This window comes from Monodelphis domestica, chromosome 4 (assembly GCF_027887165.1).
Source record: "Monodelphis domestica isolate mMonDom1 chromosome 4, mMonDom1.pri, whole genome shotgun sequence".
NCBI lineage: Eukaryota > Metazoa > Chordata > Mammalia > Didelphimorphia > Didelphidae > Monodelphis > Monodelphis domestica.
Window position 1 is genome coordinate 363,882,108 of NC_077230.1, and position 22,526 is coordinate 363,904,633.

Here is a 22,526-nt window from a genome sequence, read left to right on the forward strand (position 1 = left end):
AGAGGGTCTCAGGGTCAAATGGAAATTACACTGTGAGTATAACTCCCAGAGTTCGGGGCAGGTAGAACGAATGAATCGAACCTTAAAAGAAATTCTTACTAAACTCTCTTTGGAGACTGGCTGGGATTGGGTGACGCTCCTTCCCCTAGACCTTTATAAGGCCCACAATGCCCTTGGACCCCTCTCCCTTACCCCTTATGAGATCCTTTATGGTTCCATTCCCCCCCCCCATTTTCTCCGCCTTCCCAACTGCAACCCCCGGTAGCCCCTCATAGTGAGACTTTGTTCTCTCCCTCTCTCAGATCCAGTCTGACCTCTAGCTGAGGCTCCAGGCACGGTTCCAACCTCCTCCCCATAACCCTCATCCTTTTAAACCTGGGGATTGGGTTTGGGTGAAGCGACACCACAAGGCAAACCTTCAGTCACGGTGGAAGGGACCCTATGTAACCCTCTTTGTTACCCCTTCAGCTCTTAAGGTCGACGGAATCGGCCCTTGGATCCACCACTCCCATGTGAGGGCCGCAGACGTGCCAAAGGCTACCAAAGTCTGGACAGCTACTTCTCATCCCGACACTCCTGTGAAGCTTAAACTTCACCAAACGGCATGATCCTCCCTTCCCCCCCCCCTTTCTCTCGCCTGTTTTCTTTCCATTCTACAGGCAGGGTCCTCCCACCAACCATGGAAATGGTCCCTCATCAGCCTCGAACACTCCACCATACTTGCCACAGTTGTAACCTCAGGGATTCCTAGTCTTCAAGCCGAGACTTGTGACCTTATATGGGGACCTAAGGACATATGTAGCCCCCCCCCCAGTAAAACCCCTGAATCCATCTGTAAGAACACAGAAGTATTTTACCTCTGTCCTGCCTCTAACCCTGGGAAATCTTACTGCAACCAGCCAAACCAATACTACTGTTCCAGTTGGGGGTGCGAGACTATAGTCACCGGAGGGAATACTCGGCACGGCTACAACCCATGGACCCCATCGAACCCTGACAACTGGTTGACAATGAAATGGGGTCCCCGTGCCTGTGGGCATCACTGCCGCAGGCATGACCCGTACCCAAAAACCGAGTGCAACCAGCTCATCCTGAAGCCCCTTCAGGGCACCAACCAATCTTGGATGCTGGGCAGGACCTAGGGAATCCAGTGGTATAGATCCTATGGTGATGGGCAGCATTTGGGAGGCCTACTCACACTTCAGAAAGAGCTTGCTTTGCCCCTACCCATACCGGTAGGACCCAATCTGGTACTTAACCCCAATTCGGTCAAGCCCCTCAAGCCCCCTCCCTTTACAAGTCCTCCCTCCCTGCAGGAGACCACCATTTTTCCCTTCCCACAAGGGATCACCATTTTGCGGCCCCTGTACCCCTCCCGCCCAAGTTCCCCCTCACCACCATCCTGTACATGACAACCCCCTTTTTCCCCTACTACAAGCCTCCTTTTCGGCCCTCAACCATTCCTCCCCCAACCTCATTGAATGATGTTGGCTTTGCCTAGTCACATCTCTGCCCTATTATGAGGCCTTCAGCCTGAATGCCTCCTATACCACCTCTCAAGAGGAAAGCCCATCCCAGTGCCAATGGGGTGACTTGGCCCCTGGTGACTCGGTCCCTGGCCTAACCTTCTCCTCAGTCATTGGGAATGGCACCTGTGTGGCAGGCAATTCCAGCCGCCCAGATCCCCACCTCTGCTCAGCTACTGTCCACCTCTCGGGAGGTGAATATCTTATCCCCCCCTCAAGGGGCACAATGGCTGTGCTCCCACTCTGGTCTCCAGCCTTGCGTCTCTCCCACGTCCCTTAATGAGAGCCTTGAGTTCTGCGTTCTTTGGACAATAGTCCCCTGGGTGACCTGTTATACCAATCAGGACCTCCTTTAAACATGAGATCACATATCGTCCAGGCGATAGAAGAGAGAACCTGTTACCATTGCCATCACCGTAGCCACCCCCTTGGCAGCGACAGGGGCAGGGATGGGCATTGCCTCCCTTGCCTCACAGACACAGGGGTACCACCACCTCTGCAAGGCAGTCGATGAGGATATAGCCAGGCTAGAATCCTCTATTGCCTTCCTTGTGTGAGATTTAAAATGGTTGAGGTCTTAAACTGTAGTGAGTTAAAATGGTGGAAGATATAAATTGTGATAGATATAAGGGAGGGTGAGTAAATTTGACCGCAGAAAATATGTTTCACTACAGTGTCTTGGTTTTTAAATCAAATATAAGGTGGTCGCCAAGGAAATATTCCCAATTATTCAAATACCCAAGTCAATTGGGTTTTACAGAGACTAATTAACAATACAATGAGTAATCAAAGAAAGAGAGAGAGTAAGAATGGAATAAGTATGAAGGGCCTCAAGCCAATATGGCCTAGACCTGAGTCTTAAAAGAGAAATCAATCAGTCAGTCTTTTAACACTCACCACAAGGTCTGCCTAAACAAGGATTCTAGTGACACCAGGCCAGCTCCATCTCAGCTGACTTCACCAGAGAGAGCTCCCAAGCGATCCTCATCAGAGATCCTCCAAAAGGATTTCTCCAAAAGGATCTCCCCTCAAGAGATTCTGCTTCTTCTTATATAGGGGTTTTTCTCCCATGTCACCTCCCCTAAGTCCTTACATCTACCAATCACTGTAGACGTTTTACAAAGGACTGCCCATCTGAATTCCTGCTAAGTCGACAAATCTCCTCAGTAAGTCTGAACCAGAAAAAATGCTGCTGTGTCGACCAAGATCCTCAGTAAGTCTGAACTAGAGAAAACACAGCTGAGTCAACTAATCTCATCAAGAGAAAACTTGCCCGACCCTTTTAGGTATCTAGCATCCCATTGTATCAATTCTAAAAACAGGCCTGGCTCAAAGAACTCCTTGCCTTATTATAAGCATGGGTCCAAGTACTTTCATTGTTTAGCAAGGAGTTTTTTTTTTCCCTTAAAGCAGTCTTAAGTACGGTTGGAGTAAATGTCCTCCCATTTCTGATCCTGGTGAGTTCTCACATCAAAATGGGGAATGTTTCTCAGTAGGGAATTTGTTCCAATTAAGAATTCCCTGATGGGGAAATTTTTAACATTCACAAGTCTGAGAGATTTCAAGATTTACACTTGAGAAGTCCCATGCCTCCTTAGCCAAGGTTGCCCTTCAAAATCTATGAGGCTTGGACCTCCTCTTCCTTAAGGAGGGGGCTTCTGTGCAGCCTTGGATGAAGAATGCTGCTTCTATGTTAACCATTCGGGGATTATCAGGGACTCCCTGAGCAAGTTGCGGGAAGGTCTAGAATCCCGACAGAGGGAGAGAGAAGCTGCTAGCCCCTGGTACGCCCACCTTTTTAACTCCTCTCCCTGGCTCACTACTCTAGTCACATCCCTCATAGGGCCCCTTACTATCCTAATCCTACTCTCAACATTTGGCCCCTGCATTCTCAAATGCCTTGTTCGGTTCATGAAAGAGTGCCTGGATGCTGTCCAGGTGTTGACCCTCCGACAACAGTACCAACCCCTAGCCACCATCGAGCCCCAGACCAAGGGCTATGAACTGCCCCCAAGGACAGGCCTTCCCTCTACCCCCTAAGAGAAAAAGAAGTAAGGAATGAGGGAGGCCCAAGCAGGGAACTGCTCGGTCAGGGCAGCACATATCATTGTAAAACATCTGACAAACAGACCCTTGACAGAGAACGTAAATGTGTCAACACCCTAGCCATAGATTCCAAGAGGAACTTGTGGGTCATGTATGCTGATGGGTGATATGCTGATGGGCGACGGGTATAAAAACCTCTGCACTTATGAGCTACAGGTGGAACTCTTGTGTTGAGCTCCCCTGGTGCGCACCAGATCAATAAACGACCCTTTTGCTTGATTGCATTGTCTACTGGTCTTCCTTGGTGGTGGGCAACAACTTGGACCCTAATACTTCCATAAACAATGACAGTTGATTTAATCATAGTTCTATATCTTTAGGGGTGAAGAGCCTTGGCATCAAGGAGAAGCCATCCAAAAAATAGTCAGAACAGAGGGTGAAAGAGAAAATGGCTGGGGTCTTCCTGAAATAGTAGATCAGGTGAAATCATTGCCAATCAGAACTGAGAGAAGGGAGAGAAGGGTTTAAAGAGGGAAGAGCAGGACAAAATGGGATGATATTTACAAAGCATTTTGCAAATTTTAAGGCACTAAATGATTGTTAACTATTATGAAGAGGCAAGGCAGAAATTCCATAGATGAAAGGGTTAGTTCCTCCATGACATGATTTCTGGATACAGAATGTCAGAGTAGGAAGGGACCTATAGATCATAAAATAGATTATAGAATGTAGATGTAGGGTGTAGAATTAGAAGTAGAATGAACCTTAAAATACAGACCATTCAAAGTAGAATGGAGCTGAAAATTATCCAATTCTTTCATTTTATAGGTGGAGAAAGCTAGGATCCAGGCTAGGTTCTTACTTACCCAAGATCACACAGGGAGCTGGTGGCAAGCCCAAGACTAGAACCCAGTCCTCCAAAGCACTTCCCATTACAATAAGCAGTTAGTTCTTGGGAAGGCATGCTTCCAGCCTGACAGCCCCCTCAGGCCCAAAAGCAAAAGTCACAAACAGTCACTTCCCTCACCACTTGTAAAAATGGGTTTTATTTGGGAACAATGCAACATTCAAAGAATTGATTTTTCCCCTGCCCCCGAGGGTGTGATTATGTTGGTTTTTTCCTCCCTTCTTCATTGGCTGTTCATGGCACAGTTAATAAAAGAGCTTTTTCTGGACAGGTTTTAACTTGCAGATTGTTTTTTGGGTGCTGAAGGAAGCGTTAAAACCGAGTGGACTTTTTTCCAATTGAATTTCGTTTCCTGGTGTTCACTGCTTGGCAGCCAATGCATCTCCGTCACCTCAGGAAGATGGAAGAGTCAGAGTCTCTGTATTACTTTAAGTAATCAGGCTGGGAGCTAAAGGTAGCCATCTCCTCTGCTGACAAATAGGAGGAATAAATAACCAGGGCACTAAAAGTTGCATTAGGCAAATAAACATTTCGACAAGAATTATATGTGACATTGAAGAGAAAGCAAATAAAACCTTGAGTTATGGAGAGACATCAAGGCTCTGGGAGACTTAACTAACTAACTAAAATTATTATGTAGCTTTTGAGGCAGGCTCTTGAACCTTTCCTGCCTCCTGTATCCCCCCTTATAAATGGATAAAGATTCTCCCTCTCCAAACTGAAACTTACATGACTTCTTTCCATCTCCAAGATCTCAGAAGGTCACTTAATCATAAAATTATAGCATTTCAAGCCATAAGAAGCCTTATAGATCATCTACTCTATCCCCCTCATTTGATAGCTAAGTCAAGTAAAAACAAGCCAATAAGCCTCTATTAAGTGCCTACTGTGTACCAGGCACTGTGATAAGCACTGGAAATTGAGCAAAGAAAACCAATCACAGCATCCCAGGGTTAAAAAAGACCTTGGAGACTACCCAGTTCAATCTGTGTCTAAACAGAAATCTCTTCTCTGACATTTCTGAAAATTGGTCTTCCAAACTCCATTTAAAGACCTCCTCTGATGAGGAGTACAGTAACTCCTCAAGTAGTCTATTCTAATTTTGGACATCACTGATTTCCAGGAAGATTTTCCTTATGTAAAATTAAAATTAACCTCTTGAGACTCCTACTCATTGCTCCTTTCCAGTTCTTATATTTATTATTTGAAGCCTTCTTCTCGCTTTGATGTTTTAGATTCCAAGACTCCTATATTTTATGCTCTAAGGCCTCATCAAACCGAATATTCTAGATTCCAAAGCTACTTCTAACAATAGGGATTAGGGAGGGTCATTGAGATATTTCCTATATTAAAAAAAAAAAAAAAGATCAGAAGGAAGTTCAGAAGGAGACACAGACAAATAGGACAGCTTTGAAAATAATGTGTTGGATTTATTATCTACTTTTTTTTAAGCAAGCAAGATAAATGGAGATACATGGGTTCATGGTTCACATACAGTCCTTATTTGTTCCTTTTTATGTCTAAGTTCTTTTTATAAATGACCATTGGGGGCAGCTAGGTGGCACAGTGGATAAAGCCAGACTTGGTGATGTGAGATCTTGGATTCAAAACTAGCCTCAGACACTTCCTAGCCATGTGACCCTGAGCAAGACACTTAAACTCCATTGCCTAGTTCTTGCCATTCTTCTGCCAGTAGGTAAGAGGTTTTTTTTTCCTCTAATGAACATCCAACTTCCTTTAAAATTCTCCATCTCATATGATGTTCTCAATAAGGAGCTTATAATCTAATAGGGGAGACAACATGTAAACAAATAAATATGCAAGCTATATTCAGGATAAATAGGAAATAATTAGCAGAAGGAAATTACTGCAATAAATAATGGTTAAGGAAGGCTTCCTGTAGAAAGTTAAATTTTATGTGAAACATCAAGGAAGATAACGTGGTCAATAGATAAGAGGAGGGAAAGCATTCAAGGCATATGGGACAGTCAGAGAAAATGGCCAAAGCTGAGAAATAGAGTGCCAATCCCTTACTAACCAGGAATTCCCTAGGAAAATGGCTATTCCAATGTCCAACTGAGGACCTCTCTTAAGGATAAACCCATTCCCTTGTGATGCATACTCCATCAAATTTGACCTAAGGTCAAGTTGGGGCTATTATGGTCAGGGAAACCTGAGTCTGAAGTTGAGGAACAAGACTTTGGACTTGGAGAGACTGGAGAAGCAAAGCAGGGTTCCAGCCTTAGAAAAACAGGAAAATGGGTCAGGAGACCAAGAAAGAATAAGCATGACATCAGTTCATAAGTCTCTGGCACAAGGCTCAGAATTGGTATCAATAGATGAAATGAGAAAGTAGTTTCAGAGTATGAGGTCAGTACAAGGCAAGAAGCTGGGCAAGCAGCTAGGCTGACTTGATGCCCCTCCTCTGGAGCTCTAGAAATTCTTATTTTTTCCTGTATTTTAGGGTCATATTGCAGATAAAGCAGCAGATGAGGATTAAGTGATCCCAGATGCAGAGACTGCAAGGCTTCAGGACAGAGAGATAAACAAGACATTTTGGTCATGCCCCATTGTCAAGTAGGTAGGTGAATTTATCCCTCCAAAGACAAAGAAGATAAGTGAGAGCCAGGTCCTTGGTTTCCATTCCAAGCTGGAGGTGGGATTGCTTGTAAATAGTGACTTTAGAACTCCATGATATAGAAATAGGACTACCAGTGCTATAGGAACATTCTATAGTCAAGAATTTATCAGGCAGTATGTGCCAAGCACTATGCTAAGTACTGGGGAAACAAAGACAAAAATACAGGAGCTCACAGTCTATTGAAAGAAAAATATACAATCAGGTCAACAAAAAAAAAACTTATCAAGCACCTACTATGCACCAGATATTGTGCTAAACATTGAAGATACAAGGAAGGCAAAAAAAATATTTCTTGCCTTCAAGGAGTTTAACTTCTAATAGGAGAGGTAATATGTAAATAAACTGGAACATGAAAAAAAAAAACACTCAAAATAGATGGAAAATAATCTTAGAGAAGAAGACTCCAGGGTCTTGGGGAACCTGGGAAAGTTTCCCTGCAGAAGGTGTTGTATAATGTCAGTTAAGTCAAAGTCATCATTATGGTCTCTGTTGGGCTACAGCCTAATCCCCAGTCCAACTCTGGCCAACTGCCTCATCAAAACATCTTATTTTTCCCAAAGCAGATCAGGTAAGAGTTTCCCTAGAAAAATCAAATAAAGGGAGGCAAAAGAATAGCAGCAATTCCTACTCTCTCTAACCAATCTGCAACCCCAAGCTGTAGGGGAAAAGCAGATGTTCCTGTCTGCTTGGTCTCTGAGATACATAACTCTCCTATTCTAGCCATAGAAATATTATTTCTTCCCCATATGGATCCCAAAACAGAATCTGAGTTTTTCCAAAAGAACCTTAACAGCAACTAAGTAAAAGAAGATGAAATAGGATACAGAGGCCAGGTGAGGCAGACGGTAAGGTATAAATGAAAAAAACAAAAAAACAAAAATGAAACCAAATTTGGAGTCGAAATTCCTAGGTTCAAAACTGCCCACTTTTTACTCATGTGATCTTAGGCAAATGCCTTCTTTTCTCTGAGCCTTGGTTTCCCCCTCTGTAAAATTATATTAAACTAGATGACCTATAAGATTCCTTCCAGCTCTAAATTCTATAATGCTAGAAGTGATGAGTTGAAGACTGTAAGAAGGTTCTCTTAAGATAGCTTTGGTTTGCCTATAGAGCTAACTGAGCTTTCTAATTAATATAACTACCCTTTGGGTCTTTGCAATACCTCCCTTGCCACTCTGATGCCTCAGAAAAGGGTCCTGCACATGACTCCTATCAACCTCTAAAACCAGTCTCCATATTCAAGCACAGGTTTGATCACATTCTAGCCATGTCAGAGAGGGGATTCATGCTTAAGTTTCCATAGACCCCTGTCTTTCTCCTTGTTCCTTTCTAGATCTCTCCCAACTCAGAGACACTGACCTTACATTGCTGGATTTAGTCTCTGCCCTAGATCCCAATCCAAACCTGAAGAGTACTGCCTCCCTCTGGACTAAGGAGAAAGTACTGCCCAGTGCTAGGGAGGAACTAGAGCTTGGAGCCTATTCCTGGTATTAGATTTCCTTCTCTCTCTGCAGCAGGAGTCTCATAAAACTATTCATTTCTTAATTCTGATGGCAGAAAGAAATTTAATCACGTTCCTTTAATATGACGGCAGTGCCGGGCTGAGAGAGCTGCCTCGCGAGGCTTATTGTGAGACAATGCCCTGTTAATATTTAGCTCTAACAGCAAACATTATGGCTTCCAATTTAGAAGATTATACTTCTGGTTAGTTATGTATCATATGTGCTATACCTCTCTCTCTGGGTGGCTCATCTCATCAACAGCAAAAGCATTTTGCCAGGGTTATAAAAAATGCCATTTTCTCTGAGAGCACTTTCTATTCACTGATCCAGTGAAGTAGCGTTGGGATCAAAACCATGTTCTGAAAAGTAATTGATATAATCAACTGCATACAGGCCTCCGTTCCCAACACCCCAAAACAGAAAATTTTCCAATAAAGTAGTTGCAGCCAGCCAGCCAGCCAGCCAGTGGGGGGAGGCGAGGAAAGGAGAGAGGTTTGGAGGGAGCAGGTGCCTCCAGCCAGATTTGAGCAAAGCTTTGCCTCAGAATGGAGGATGGGACTGGATGGAGAAGAGATGGCGGACTGCCTGGTGCTGTCCGTGGTCCTGAATGATGGGGTTACCTGGAAGAGCTGTCCAGAGACCATCAAAGCTAGAAGAAATGTTAGTGCTTTTGTAGTCTAGTCTCCTCACTTTACACATGAGGAAACAGTCCTTTTCCCTAGGGAAGTGATATGCTAAGGGTCAAAGTACAAGTCTTTGGAAGAGCCAGGATTAGAAATCAGGTTTTCTGATTCACAGAATATAAACACTCTTCCCAAGGCACTGAGATTTTTTTTTTTTAACTGTGGTTGGGTGGCCATGAATTAATTGATTTAGTAAGAATTTTGGAGCTAGGGCTTGAGTTGGAGTTGGAAGTCATTTTCTCCTTGTCTTCTACCCTCTTCCTGGAACTATGCCCTGGGTTTGGAACAAGCATAGAGCTACCCTCTACCCAATCTGCCTTCCTAGAAAAAGCCATGGCTGCATTTTTGGGAGAAAGGGAATTTCATTAGAAATCCTGGATTGTTATATTTGGCTGTGGCCCCAAATCAATTCTGAAAGGAAGCCGTAAGAGCAGAGGGCGCAGCAAAGGAAGGATGCAGGACAGTCCGTGTTAACTAGTCCATCAGAGTAAGGTTCAGGATTGTCTAAGGTGTCTTAAATATTCACATTTTCCCACTTTCCAGAATTTTCAACCACATTTCTAATTGTAAATTAATAATTAATTGTTCGCCCTTCCTTTTTTGGCATTTGGCTGGAATTTTCCTCTTTTTCCTACTAATATCTTCCCCTTTTCAGGTGCTTCAAGTTCTGGCTAGTAAAATCTCATGCATTTGAGAAAAACAAGATTTCAGAAAATATGCACATCCTTTATTCCCTCTTTCCTTGCTTTTAACTTCATTCTTTCTCCTTCTACTTCCTCTCCCTCCATTTCTCTCTTCTCAACTTCTTTCTTTTTCCTCATCATTCTTTTCTCTTTTCATCTCTTTCCTTTTCTCTTTCTTTTCATCTGTCATGTCTTCTCATTTCCCTCTCCCTTTCTTCCATCTCTCTCTCCTCTCCTCCTTCCCTCCCTCCTTCCTCTCTCTGTCTCTTTCTCTGTGTTTGTCTCTGTCTCTCTATATCTGTCTCTTTACCTCTCTCTCTCCCCTCCTCTCTTCCTCTCTCCCTCTCTCACCCCCACACACAAACACACACACACACACACACACACACACACACACACACACACCTGCTCTCCCAGAGCCCCCAGCTGCCTGCTGAATTCATTTCAACAGCTATTAGAGATCAGCACCTGCCCTGGTACTTTGAAAGGAAGATGAGTTTGAGATAAGATCGGCTGTTTCAATTTCAGCACATCTGTAATTGCATTACCATTAAATTGCACCATTTTCCAAAGGTGAGAGCCCAGGGCCCTTGGCACCCAGAGACCGACGTAAATCCGCTGCCTAACGCAGTGTAATATGGGATGGAGGACATTACTGCAGGGCCTGAAGCATATTGGATATTTGACTGAGCTCCATTCCATCCCCATACTAATTTCTCTTGTCCTTGGGGTCTTTTGCCCAATACATAGAAAGACAACTTCACAGCTGCTTTAGCTCTCCCCCAAAATTGGAACCCCCCCAGGGCTCCGGGGCTCTGCATATCTGATTCCAGGAGGTCACTCTGAGAAAAGCTTGAGTCCCTCCCCCCACACCAGATGCAAGGAGAAGGACAAGCAAAATGGAAACAAGACGAGTTAGGAAATCTGAGTTTCAATTCTGCTTCTGACACTTATTATCTTAATTTCTCTGAATCTCAGTTTTCACATCCACAAAATAGGGAGAATAATACAATCTCTCCCTTACAAGGCTGTTGAAAAGAAAAAAGTCTGCTAACTTTGCAGTGTTATAGAAATACGAATCTCCCTCAGTACTTCATCCCATGCCCATACCTCCCTTCCCCCCCCCCCCCATCCTTGACTAAGTCTGGGCAGGTAAGAGAGTATCTGAAGTGAACAGAATGAGTCACAAGAGCAGGGAGAGAGTGAAAGGGCAGGAAAGTGGTTACCTTGCTAAATGACTCATTATCCTTACCTAAGAGAAAGAAAAGGATACATAGCTCACTCTTTCCCATCTTCAGCCTTTACTCACACTTTTCCATAGGGCCACAATTCCTTCCCTCTGATCTCTTGTCAAAATTTTACTTGTTCGTTGAACACTAGCTTAAATGCCATTTCCTCCAGGAAATCTTCCATAATTCCCCATAGTTCTTGATTTGTATCTCTCATCACATTTTGATTTATAAAGGAGAGGTTTGCATAATGTTTAAAATCTTCTTCCCCCCTCTCTTCTGTGGGTTTTCTGAGCAATCACTCAAAAAATATATTAAGGATTTAGAAAGTACCAGGCACTATGCTAACACTGGGGATACAAAAAGAGGCAAAAGAAAATCATGGCCCTCAAGGAACTTCCAATCTGATGGAAAATACAACATGCAAACAGATAGAGATCTAAACAGGATAAATAGGAGCTAAATAACAGAGAAGGCAGTGGGATTGATATGGATGGGGAAGATTTCCTGTTGAAGGTGGAACTTTAATTGGGACTTAAAGGAAAATAGGGAACTTAGTAATCAGACCAGAAGAGGAAGAGCAACTCAGGTATGAGGAACAGTCAAAGATTCCATGGATCAGGTCTTATTCACCTTTTTTTTACCTTCCCCAAGGTACTTAGCCCAGAGAACTAAACAGGAATTTAAAGAAATTATTGTTCACTTCTTTCAGTCATTTACATGAACCCATTTTGGAGTTTTCTTGGCAAATATACTGGCATGCAATTTTCTTCTATGGCTCATTTTATATATGAAGAGCTGAGAAAAACAAGGTTGCATGAATTGGGTAGGGTCACACAACTAGGAAGTGCCTGAGGTCAAATTTTAATTCAAGAAAATTAGTTTTCCTGACTCCAGTCCTGGTGCTCTATCTACTATATCACTGAACTGGAAAGAAAGAAAGAAAAAGACAGACAGACAGAGGCAGACAAACAGAACATTGTTTTTATAGATAGCTCTAATATTATACCACCAAGTAGCTGATTCATTAGGAAAAGAGGTCCTGGCTTAGTGATACCAAGAGGACAAAATCATCTAGTACGACTCTTTACCCATACTTTTCTACTCATTATATTCTTTTGCTAGAATTGTAAGCTCATCGAGGACAGACACTCATCTTTGTATTCCCCACTAAGTATGGACAGGCAGGAGAATCTTAGAGGTGAAAAGGACCTCTGAAAAGATCTGGCCCCACAGGTACCTGAACATCACTATAATAGCAAAAAGACCTCCCACTTGTTTTTGAAGACCTCCTAAGGAACTGACTACCAGCCCAACAAACCCATTCACTTTTGGATATCTCTGATGATTAAGTTTTCCCTTGAAACAAGCCCTAAATTGTCACCTTTGCAATGTCTATGCACTGTTCCTAGTTCTACTTGCTGGTGTTTAAAAAAGAAATTCAATTTTTCTTTCATCTCACTGACAGATCTTTGAAAGTTTAAAGATAACTCATGTTAATCAATCTACAAGAATTTATGTCTTCTATGTGCCAGTCACTGTGATAAACACTTAAGATACAAAAACAAAAAGGAAGCTGTCCCTACCCTTAAGGAGCTTACATTCTTTTTTGCCATGGTTAGGTGTGGTTTTTTTTTCATTTTTTCATTTTTTATTTAATTAATTTAGAATATTTTTCTATGGTTACATGGAAAACATTTTACACATAAAGAACTGAGACAAACAAAGTTGCATGTTCTCATGTGAGGTTTGGTCAGTCACAATATTTAGCCTGGAGAAGAAGGGTAGCTAAGTGGTGGCAGTGGCTGGAGTATTGACCCTGGAAATCTGCAGTCCTTGGAGGGGTCTCTGGATCATCCCAATCATCAAGTGCAGGTAGACAAACAGAATCTGGTTACTTGGATGTACCATCCTGGGAAGGTAGGTAAAACTCCAGTTTGGGACTCAATCCTTCAGGTCCAGAAGTTTCTAGCATCATAATCTTATATGAGTCATTCTCCTTCTTGGGTCTCAGTTCTCTAATTTGTAAAAATAGAATTTAGGGGCAGCCAGGTAGCTCAGTGGATAGAGAACCAGGCTTGGAGATGAATCCAAGGCCTGGGTTCAAATCTGGCCTTAGATGCTTCCTAGCTGAGGACAAGTAATTTAATTCCCATTACCTAACCTTTACTACTCTTCTGCCTTGGAACTGATACTTGGTATTAATTCTAAGAAGGAAGAGTTGAAAAGGTATAAAAATAACTCCTACTTTCTCTCATCCTCACAAAGTTGTTGTAAAGATGGAATGAAGCGATGAGTAGGAAAGTGCTTGGTGGCCACAGAAATAATAGAATTCTGTGCTGTTGTCATTTTCTAATATTTCTGGACAGAAGACCAGGGCAAATGTGAGAGGCTGTGAGATCTCAAACCTCAGAAACTTTTGCTTCCTCTATGAGAGATGGTGATGACAGTAGTACTTGAGTAGTACTGAATAGGGCTGAATTTGAAGTCACATCACCTGAGTTCTAATCCCACCTCTACTGCAACTTCCTATGTGACCTGACACAAATAACTTGACCATCGTGTGTCTTAATTTCCTCATATATAAAAGGAGGTATTGAACTAGATCTGAAGTGTCAAACAAGCAGATTGAAGACTATATCCTGAGTGCTAGCCTAATTAAAAAGTATATGACAAGGACAGTTAGGAGACTCAGTGGATTGAGAGCCAGGAATGGAGATGGGAGATCTTGGGTTCAAATTTGACCTCAGACACTTTCTAGCTGGGTGACCCTGGGCAAGTCACTTACCCCATTGCCTAGCCTTTACTACTCTTCTGCCTTGGAATATTGGAACCAATATATAGTATTGATTTTAAGACAGAATGCAGGTCTATGGGAAACATTTAGCAAAATGGGTAAAATACAATAAAACATAGATAATGTTAATATATGGTTTCCTTAGTCAATATGTACCTGCATATATTCAGTTTAGTGATCCCCATGACATCAGTGGATTAGATGACCTGGTATCATTTCCTGCTCTAAATCTAGGATTCTGTGTATAACTTCCATTGCAGAGTGCTATTCCTCATTCTGGAACCTCGGACTGGTCCGAGTCTGTGAAACAGTTCCAATCCTGGGCCCTTCTTTCAGTCTAGTCTATAATCAGACAAAGAAACAGCCATCATGGGGCTGGGAAACAAATGCTCCTGAACATCTTGGTGGCCCACCAGAGGGTGTGTCCTGGCTAAGCATTTACTTTGAAATGCACCGAGATACAATGAAAGTGAGCTGAGCCTTGCAACAAAATGGGAGTTTAATAATATGAAATAGCTCTGTGTGTAATCTAGGTGCATATAGAGGGCTAAAGAGAAGTCACTAAAAGCTTCCCCTGGCTTGCCTGACTCAGACTTTGCAAACCTTAAAGCACTTTATGTTGTTTGTCTCTGTGTAATCAGGGTAAAGCAAATACTCTCAGCTCTGGGTCCTCCATCAGCATTTCTACCCCCTTGGCTCAAGGTCCCCATGAGAACCACTGTCTGTCTGGGCAATGTGTATGTGATGAAACCTTCTTTTGTCTCATTGTTTCTGGGAATTACATGCAACTACTGAGCCTATCCAAATAAGAGGTATATATAGTCTTCTACAAGGACCTTTGGGGGAAGGCTCCTCTGTTGGAGGGCCAGAGTTCTGTAATGGCAATGCATGACTTTGGAGAAAGGCAATCTCAATCAGATTCTGATTGAGGTCTCAATCAGATACTGAGCACAAGGCTTGGCCTGAGCACATTCCTCTTATCCCTGGCCATTCCCTAGAGTTGTGGTGGCAAACCTACGGTATGCATGCTAAAGTGGCACACAGAGCCCTCTCTATGGACACACCTGTCAAAGCTGTAGCAGAGTTTGTCAGAGTTCCTTACTAGAAAACCAGAGGTAGGTGGGGCCAGGCTTCTCCCTTTCCCCTTCCCATCCATACCTGAGGACATCACCCATCCCTTTGCCCAGCAGTCCAATGGGAGTGTTTCCTCCCTCCCCAGTCTGGGGTAAGGGAGGGGGCTCAATTTGGGCACTTGGTCTCTAAAAGTTTCACCATCACTGCTCTAGGGTGACTGCACTATCCTAAGTCTCTCCATGCTTCCTTTCTGTTCTGGAGTTTCCCCTAGAGCTAGCCATACAGGATTAGTCACTCTTAGCCCCACCAATACCCCTAGGGAACACAAATACTTAAACCAAGTAGAACCCCCCAAAATCTCCAGAAAAGTCACCAAGAATATAGACATGAGCAAAGGAATTCAGGGCACCCTGAGATTCCCAGTGGAAATCTTCACCTCCTCCCACCTGACCAACCTCTTTTCACAACAGAATGATATTGGACAGTTCCTCTGTAACCAGCAGACATGCTGCTAAGCCCATGTTGAGTGTAATATAGCTAGTTCCTACATCCATTACGAATTCTCTATCCTACAAATTGGTGCTTACTTCCTGCTCCCTTCTTTATGCTGAATCTTTGTTGGGACCTGATAGCAGGTGGCAAAGATCATTGAAACTGAAATCAAGAAGAATTAAGTTCAAATCTAGCTTTAGACACTTCTTAACTGTTTGACTCTAGGCAAGTCACTTAACCTCTGTCTTCTTCAGGTTCTTAAACCTGTAAAAGGGGGCTGATAATACCATTTGCTTTCCAGAGCTGAGGTGGGCATCCAATGAGATGACACTTGTAAAATACTTTTGCAAACCAAAAAGCATTATGGAAATGATAGCTAGTGTATTGTTAATAATAATATTAATATTATTCATAGAATTATCAAATGAACCCTTAGTTCCATTAGTCAAAATCTGAAGGAAATAGTGGGTCCTCACCCCTGATACCTGGGACCTTGATCCAGGAAGCTGGTCGAAGAGTCCAGAAGACATGTCGACTTTAATCAAGAACAGGAGAGCTTGTTTGTCACAAGAGGGACTTTTCAGGATGTTTCTTCCCAGTCAGCAAGGTAGCCGACCATGTAAAAAGGTCAGGCTTAGATATGCAACGCATAAAAATCAGGGTAGTTGGCCCAAGAACATGCTCTGACTTTATTAGGACTTTCTTAGGATGCTGACTATCAATTAGCTTATCATAGTAGAATGAGCCAACATTACAATCAAGGAAACCTGGGTTTAGGTCCTGCCTTGGACACTTTGTGTGGCCCTAAGAAAGTTGTTTAACCTCTTCATAGCCTCTTCCCCATCCCCCACCCCTCCATAATTCTGTAAGTTATAGGGTCTGTCCTGATCTGTATTAGTAGAGGGGATTTTTCACTGGAGTTTCCTATACTTATCAAATTTCCTGCTGGTACCAAAAAAAAAAAAACAGTAAGGATATTGCCCCTGGACTCTCATCTCCTTCTCTAATCCAGGGCCAATCCCAAAACCTATGGAACTTCCAGCCACAAAAAAAAAAGCTGCCACCCATTGGGCAAAGCTTTCTCCATTACTTTTCCTTTTCCCCCCATTCACCAACAGAACCCATTCGGAATGGTTGAGCAACAGGACAACCCAGTTTTCCTGTCTCTTTCTCACCTTCTTCCCCTTTCTCCAGAAGAATCCATCTAGGACTGGGGGTGGGGGGAGGAGGGTGGATAAAAAGACTCTCTCCTACCCCCTCTTTCCTTGCTGCTTGATAAGAGTTGGAAAAAAGTAAGAATTATCAACTATTCCTTCTGAAGATAAGGAAGACCACTAGGCTTTACTCTACTATTTTCTCCTAAGGTATTCCAGGCCTTGCCATCTTTCCTGCCATTATAAACTATAATCCTTAATCTCCTGACATTTTAATTTACCTATTTCCTTAGGACCACTCAACCTTACCACCCTCCTGACAACTGTGCTCTTTTATTTTAACCTTTATTTCTGCCTTAATGTCAACTCTAAGATGGAAGAACAGCAAGGGCTAGACAACGGGGTTAAGTGACTTACCCAAGGTCACACAGGTAGGAAGTATCTGATGCCATATTTGAACCCAGGTCTACCTGTCTCCAAGCATGGAGCTCTATTCATGTGACTCACAGAGCTACCCCTTTACCATTTTACTTTTAAGATTTCTAGGATCTGTCCTTCAGCAGAACTTTTTTTCTTTCCTTCTTTCTTTCTTTTAACCCTTACCTTCCATCTTAGAATCAATGCTGTGTATTGGTTCCAAAGCAGAGCAGTAGGGGCTAAGTAATGGTAGTTAAGTGACTTGTTTAGGGTCACACAGATGGGAAGTGTCTGAGGTCATACTTGAACCCAGGACCTCTTGTAGAACTTTCTTTTATCAGTTGTCTCTCCCAATTAGATTGTGAGCTCCCTAAGGGCAAAACCCATTTCAGCTTTTCTATTTGTACGCCCAGGCCTTAGGACTGAGTTTTACACATAATTAAGGTTTAATAAATTGTTTTTAATTCATTCATTCTATTTATGTTATATTATAAATATATTATTATTATTTTTGATGATGTTATTTTTTTATATTTATATATATATATATTTGATGATGATAGATGATATTATAAATATCATCTATTTATTCTTACTTTCCTATAAGTGTTAGTTAGTCACAAGCATTTATTAAGCATTTACTGTATGCAGGCATTTTACTAGGTTCTAGGGATTCAGAGAAAGACAAAAACACAAAATCTGAACTCAGATTTCTAAACAAGTTGTGTGACCCTAAACAAGTCACTTAACCCTATTTGCCTAGCCTTGTCAAACTTTTTGGCTTAGAACCCATTCTAAGTATCAATTCTAAGATAAGGAAAGGACTAATAAAGAAAAAGAAAAGAATAGACAAAAAAAAAACAAGGCCCTTGAGGGGCTGGCATTTTTTTTTTGCATTTACTTAATTTACTTTTTATACTTGTTGATATACTTGTTGACATTTTGCTATCCATGTGCTCTCCCTCCCTCCTACCCTCCCCAAGACGGTAGGTAATATGATACAGGCTGGATATATATTATCATATAATATTTTTTCCATGTTTATCATATTGGGAAATAAGACACATATTGCTTACACGAGGGAAGAATTCATGGAGGAAATAACGGTCTATCTAAATCTGCATCCAGACTCCATCTATTCCTTCTATTGCAGTACATACCCTTTTTCATCATGGAGGGGCTCACATTCAAATGAAGGAGATAACATGTAAAGAAATGGGATGCATATAGTATAAATGGAAGGTAATCGCAGAAGGAAAACTCGTTGGGTAGAAGTAGGGAAAAGAGGGGAGTCAAAGACCTTAGATTTGAGCTTAATCTGCTTAAAAACTCATCCTCTGTCATGAAGACTCTAAAGGAAAAACAGGGGAGCTTACATATAGAAATGAGACAGAGGAATGAGAAATAGGAGGGGCTACTTGCCCAGCAAGGCAGAACTGCGGACCAATAAAGATGAAGGAAAGCAGAGAATGAGGAGTCAAGAAGACAAATCCCAAGTGGCTCTGGGGGTATGGCTAAGTCCCCTTCCTGCCTGAGGTCTGTGGCTTCACATCTTAAATAAATCAATTAGGATAAATGAGCTTAGCAATATATGACACCCTTGCCCCACTGTGGATCTTCTGAACTTCTTGCTTTCTGGAGAAGATTAATTACAGGAGCATCGTGCTAATGCTCTCTTAATGGAATCTGTTATTTAAGTTTAAGAAGCGGAGGTATTGAGTGCACTGGAATTAGATCTCCATTACGTACAGTCGAAATCAGAACTGATGAAATGGAGTTGACCAAGGACTCAATGAGTTGAAGAAGACCCAAGATTCACTCCTGTATACTGTGGAAGGTCACACCTAATCCTGAAGGGCGAGGGGTAGCACAGCTGGGTAACTCAGTAGATAGAGTGCTGGGGTCTAGAATCAGAAAGATTCCTCTTCCTGAATTCAAATCTAGCCTTGGACACTTACCCGCTGTGTGCCTCAGTTCTTCATCTGTAAATGAGCTGGAAAAGGAAATAGCAAACCACTCCAGTGGGAGTATAGAATGGGACTTTCAGAGGGATATTCCAGGTTGAAAAGGCTGAAGAAGTGGTTAGATGTTCCAGGTCAAGAAAGTCTCAGACTCTGAGGGAAGTTCTAGAATGAGACAATGATGGAGATGTGGGCATGATGCTTGGAAGCCAGGAACAAGGCTGAAAGAAGAGTATTGTAGCATAAGTCTGGAAAAGTAGACTGAGTCAAGCATGAAGGGTATTAAATGCCACAATGAAGTATATGATACTTCCTAGCTGACTATGTGACCATAAGCAGAGTTACTTGGCCCACTGTGGGTCCCAGTGCCTTATAATAATAATTTGGGTTACTAGGTAACTTATACGAATCAAAATACCAACGTTTTTTTCTTTTTAGGATTAGGATAAAATCACATAGAAATTTCTATGGAAAAATAAGTGGAAGAGACTATCAAGGGACAAACTAAGGGTGGGGGGAAGCTGATAAAGATGGTCTTGGGCTGCCAGGCTTTAAAATAGATTACCAAGAAGTTATCAAAATTCTATAGAAATGAGAGAGTGTCTGAAAAGCATTTTTGCAAACCTTAAAGTGCTAATTCTATGTATGCTGGGAGAAGGGAGGAGTGTATGTCTGGACCTGGGGGGAGATAGAACCGGGGTTAACTGGATAGAAATCCCTGTGAAAGCAGATCAGTACCTTCTCAGCTGGATTGTTTAGTGCACTGGGCCTGGAGTCAGGAAAACCTGAATTTAACACAGCATTGGTCATGTAACCCTGAGCAATCAAAGGAAGGGGAAGGGAAGAGGAATTTTTTAGGCATTTTAGGCACCCCACTATGTACCAGGAACTATGTTAAGCACTTTACAAATATTGTCTCCCATGATCCTCCCAATGACACTAGAATATGATTATTTCCATTTTATAGATGAGGAAATGGAATTGATGAGAAGTGAAGTGACTTACCTAGAGTTATGAATGTCTGGGGCCAAATTTGAACTCAAGTTTTCCTGACTCCAGAGCCAACATTCTACCCATTTAAACATTTAACTGCCAAGCTGAGATGGCATATGTAAAGGGGCTTTGCAAACTTTAATAGTATGCAAATGATATGTAATATTGTTATTATTATTATATCCTGTTTGGATTCTTTGACCATATTCCCTTCCCCCCCCCAACCAAGAGGGGCTATATAAAGAGGTAGCATCTTATAAGGAGGGCGCTGCCTCTGGGATCAGAGGACCTGGATTCAAATCATACCTCTCCTACATACTGCCAGTGTAATCTTGGGCAGATCACTTAACTCCTCTATAAAATAAGAGGCTTGGATTAGATGGACTAAGGTCCCTTCCAGTGAAATCTATTCCACCTTTATAAATCTATGATTATTACCCACTTCTTATAGATGGAAAAAAATGCTGTTCAGAGAAAAGGAAAGGACTTACTTAAGGTCATATAAGCAGCAGCGCTGGAATTGGAATAAAAAATATCCATTCTCTCATTTAATCCCTAGAACAAACTTGGGAGGGAGACAAGGAAAGGACATTACCCCTATTTTAGAGATAAGAAAGCGAGTTTAAATAGGTCATGATCTGTCTAAGTTTTGTTGTAGTTATTCAGTTTTCAATTTTATCTTGCTCTTCATGGCCATATTTGAAGTTTTCTCAGCAAAGATAATTGACAGATCAGGAAACTGAGGTAAAAAGTAAAAAGTAACTTGCCAAGGGTCACATAGCCAGTAAGTATCTGATGCTGGTTTTGAACCCAAGTCTTCCTGACCCCAGGCTCCATACTATCCCACCTAGCTGCTCAATTGCCCAAGAGCACAGGGCTAATAACTCTCAGAACTGGGACTTGGTTCCATTCCCTGGCTCTCAGTCTAGCACTTTCCACAAAAGCAGAGATTAGAGCTGGATGGAGAAAACCCAGAGAGAAAACAGTCAGGTAGGACAATCAATTGGACTGAGAGACTGACCTCTGCCTGTGACCTAAAGAAACACATCTGCTTTCCATAAGGCTGCAAATGACAATAGGATTGTTCTTTGGGCAGAGTGACCCAGAGATAAGACTACTCAGTAATAAATGGCAGATCTGGGACCCTCTTTCCACCCACTGCCTCCACCAGCTTTCAAATGTATTATAGGATGTCAAATGGAAGAGGGATTCAAATCCTTTTTTGGCCCCTAAGCATAGAATTAGGAGCAATAAATGACAAGAACTAGATTTAGACTTGATGTCAGAAATAATTGCCTAACAGATAGGGCCATATAATACTAGAATAGGCTACCTCTCAAGGTAGTAAGTCTCCATCTTCCTTGAAAACAGGAAGTCTTCAAACAGAAGCCAGGGGTCCATTTGTTGGCTATGCTGGAGAAGGGATCCTTGGTCAGGCATGCGTTGGACTAGATGCCCTCTGGGATTCTTTTAGGGACCCCCAGTGCTGCTGCTTCCACTGACAGAGAGGAAAGGCAGGGATGAACTGTCTCTTCATTGCCTATTGAATGGAGCTCAACCCCACTTGCTGAGCATTCCAAGCAAAGGCAATAGCAGAACCCTGGAGAGCTTGTTACCTGGGTGATGCCACTTTCTTACATTTGTAAGGGGTGGGGCAGGCAGATGGCGAAGGATGGTCTCAGTATACAAGCTGCCTGCTTTATGTAACCCATTCTCTGTGCTCTCCCAACACACCCCCCACCTTTACTGTTTCTTCTCTGTTAGCAGACTTCCACTCACAATTTATATTAGCAGGTTTGCTTTCCCCCTCACTTGAGAGCATAAAACATATGGGGATCACCTATCCCCATGGAATTTTAACTGTGATTTCTGTTTTTTTTTTTTCACTTTTTTTCCATCTAGAAGAGAAACTTAATAATAATGGAACAGTTGCCTGAGAAGAGGCTAGGGAACTGCCTTTGAGGAGAATGAGACTTGGAGCTGAAAGGAACCCAAGATATTGGCTTGTTCAACCCCTCCATTTTGCAGATGAGGAATCTGTGATTCAGAAAGGAAAATAAACTTTTCCATGATCACAAAGGTAGTAAGAAGAAAGAAGTCAAACTGAAATTCAGAATCAGGTATTCTGACCCAAAATCAAAGGATCATGGATTTAGAGTTGGAGGGGACGCTAGAGATGCTCTAGTCCTCCCCATTTTACAGATGAGGAAACTGAGGCACTCAAGAAGTTAAGTGTCACACAGGGTGTAAGTAGTAGAGCCAGGATTTAAAGACAAGTCCTCTGAGATTCTAAATCCAGTGATCTCTCCACTATAACTGGCAATGTCTGGGGTAGAATGAAGTTTCAACTCTTTTGTTTGACATTAAAGTCCCTTGATAATCTAGTGCCATTTTACCAATCTTACCAATTTAGGCTTATCT

At 42.3% G+C, this 22,526-nt stretch overlaps 1 long non-coding RNA gene across 1 annotated transcript; it reads right to left on the minus strand.

Annotated features, from left to right (window-relative positions):
* Positions 1 to 4,602: 4,602 nt before the first annotated feature.
* LOC103096547 (uncharacterized) lies at positions 4,603 to 21,878 on the minus strand. The gene is made up of 2 exons (XR_466767.3): positions 21,439 to 21,878; positions 4,603 to 4,946 (listed from the first exon to the last, which is right to left on the minus strand). It is a non-coding gene; the product is annotated as an uncharacterized LOC103096547 (long non-coding RNA).
* Positions 21,879 to 22,526: the final 648 nt, after the last annotated feature.